Source organism: Macrobrachium nipponense, chromosome 15 (genome assembly GCF_015104395.2).
Source record: "Macrobrachium nipponense isolate FS-2020 chromosome 15, ASM1510439v2, whole genome shotgun sequence".
Taxonomy (NCBI): domain Eukaryota; kingdom Metazoa; phylum Arthropoda; class Malacostraca; order Decapoda; family Palaemonidae; genus Macrobrachium; species Macrobrachium nipponense.
Genome location: NC_087208.1, coordinates 59,606,507 through 59,609,145, shown reverse-complemented (window position 1 = coordinate 59,609,145; position 2,639 = coordinate 59,606,507). Strand labels below are relative to the sequence as shown.

Here is a 2,639-nt window from a genome sequence, read left to right as displayed (position 1 = left end):
ATTGAGCTAAATATGTTGGATGTTAGCAGGCATTGCCACTTATAATGAAAATGGAAGGAGATCTTAGACAGGTGTGAATGCAGTATAATAAAGATTGAGAGAGAGAGAGAGAGAGAGCGCGCAGTACTTTCCCCATAAGGACAGTCACCTACATTAACTCGCTCCATCTAGTTTCAGATCTCATCTGCATCTTTATACAGGGCATGAGCTCTCTCTATTCTATATATAAAGAACAAGGAAGCAACGACAGTGCTATTTTGTCAGTCATCTCTAGCAACTTCGAGTGTCGTCGTTCTCTCCTGCTTCTTCCTCAGTCAAAGTGAGTAAAGGAATTTGGGTCTGATGAGGGAGGACAAACATGGCGTCTATATCCAGGAGCCATAACTGTAGAAGAATTTTAATTATTTTGCACAGGGTGTTCATCTTTGATGCAGCAGTTAAAGGATGAAAGTGGCACTATGAACCCACCTGCTTTGTGTTTCTCTAAAACCACCCCATATTATAGAAAATTTACATAGTTGTTTAATATTTATATGAATGGACTGATGCAATAAGTCAAAGATGGAACAGTGAATGTAAGTGAAGAGTTTAGAATAAGATGGGTCGTGAATGAAATCCACAATGGCTGAAATTAGCAGACGATACGGTACTTGTGATGACTGTGAAGAGAAATTGCATAGATCACTGAAAGAGTTGGGGAGTGTATTTAAGAGTTGAAAGAATGGCTCAGAGTATTTTCAGATGGTTACGTCTTGCGGTAAGAACGGAGGATGATTGGTTGGTAAAGGTATAAAAACTAGGGAGTGTTGGGAGAGGATAGAAGAGGAAGACCTAGAAAGGGGTGTGAAAGAGGTACATATAGGGAAGTGAAGGAGTGCGTATAGGAGTGTGGGATTAAAGTGATGAGTGTTCAGTCATCTTCTTCTTTTCTTGGGTACTACTCCCTGATGCAGTAGGCCTATCTTTGACCCTTTGGGTTTTACTGTCAAGGTCTGGGTAGGTAGGCTACGACCTCCTTCAGTAAATCAAAAAGGCGTAGGCCTCCTGCCCCCTAATATTGTTGGGGAACCCTAGAGCCCCATTCCCAAGGGTGAGTTGGCCCCCTTACTACTGAGGGCGGCCTTTATGGCCCCCATAGTGTGGGAAGCCTGCTTGCACTTATAGGAACACTTCTACATTTATGTCAACTCTGATAGTTGTAAAAAATGAGGGGTTATGACCCCCTATGAAACGGCACTCGAATTTCGGATTTTGACTAAAACCTTCCTGGGGAATGGGGAGTCTATGGTAAAAATTTGGTGGTCATATCTTTCATAGTCTGGATGTGTATTACGAACAAAGAAACGAACAGACAGCAAATTGCCTTTATATATATATATATATATATATATATATATATATATATATATAATATAAATGGGTATGAAGTACGTCGTCTCATTTTGTAAAGTTGTTATTATTATTATTATTATTATTATTATTATTATTATTATTATTATTATTATTATTATTATTACCTACAATCAGCTGAAATGATTCATTTAAGAATTGACAAGAAACAAAACCGTAATCCGTACTAGTACTGTCCACACATTACTAAACAGATAATACATTTATGCAGCACTGATAGCTGGGCCGAATAAAAAAAACGATTTATTGCAGAATCTGTTGCATAAGGTTCAGTGTGTCACAGAAAATGGGGTCATAGAAAACGCGGAGTTATTATGCACGGCGAACAATAATGTCCTGATTATCTGTTGATTTGTGATTGACAGATGAAACCTGGCGTCGCCCTAGTTTACGCCGTGGGTCTAGTGACTCTCACTGACTGCATTCAACTGAAGCCGACGAACATCAACGCCATCCCCACAATCCCTATCACCATAGAGAACATCAACACCCTTATCGTCTTCGTCGGCTTGGGGGTAATTAACTGTCGTCGTTGTCTTAGCCTTATCTGTCTACTATTTCTTTTCTTAATATAATTCTAAGGGGAACTATCTATCACTTGTGCCGTTTATCTTTCATACTCCTTTTTCTCGTCCCTTTAGGCATTTAGGATGGGTGCTGTGACAATTAGACTGTAATTTTCACTCTAGTTTTGTTTATAGATAATATTTTCTGACTATTTTTTGTTTTCAGTTAACTAATATACTAGTATTTCGGAGTGTTTTCTTGTATCTTGTTATCTTTCGAAAGAATAATAAACTTACGACAGTCTATGAGCAAAGGATATCATAATTACCATATAAAAGACATATCATTAACATATATTACTTATATTATGTCAAAATGAAAAACCAAATGCACTAACTGAGCTTCCTCTCCACAGATCAGCGTCATCATCGGCTATACAAGAACCATCCTCAACCCTAAACCAAAACCGGGCAAGAGGTCTGTCAGGAGTCGGGAGGCGTTACCGGACGACCTTCAGGCCGTGATGGACACCATCTACCGTATGGATACCCACGGGTGCGTCCAGAGAACCGTCTGCCTTTTGGAGAAGAACCACAAGTTGCTTACGTCTGAAGAGATGGCCGTCGTAGATCTATTTGCTGACTTTGTTGAAACAGCGCAGCAGGCGTCGAATGCCAATTCTTCTTCTCTCGCCTATGATGAAGACGCCAGCTGTCAGGAGC

General features: G+C 39.8%; 1 long non-coding RNA gene across 1 annotated transcript; it reads left to right on the top strand.

Moving 5' to 3' along the window:
- The first annotated feature begins 201 nt into the window (after positions 1-201).
- Positions 202-2,352, top strand: LOC135226881 (uncharacterized). Its single transcript, XR_010317302.1, has 3 exons — positions 202-319; positions 1,776-1,925; positions 2,333-2,352. It is a non-coding gene; the product is annotated as an uncharacterized LOC135226881 (long non-coding RNA).
- The last annotated feature ends 287 nt before the right edge of the window (positions 2,353-2,639 follow it).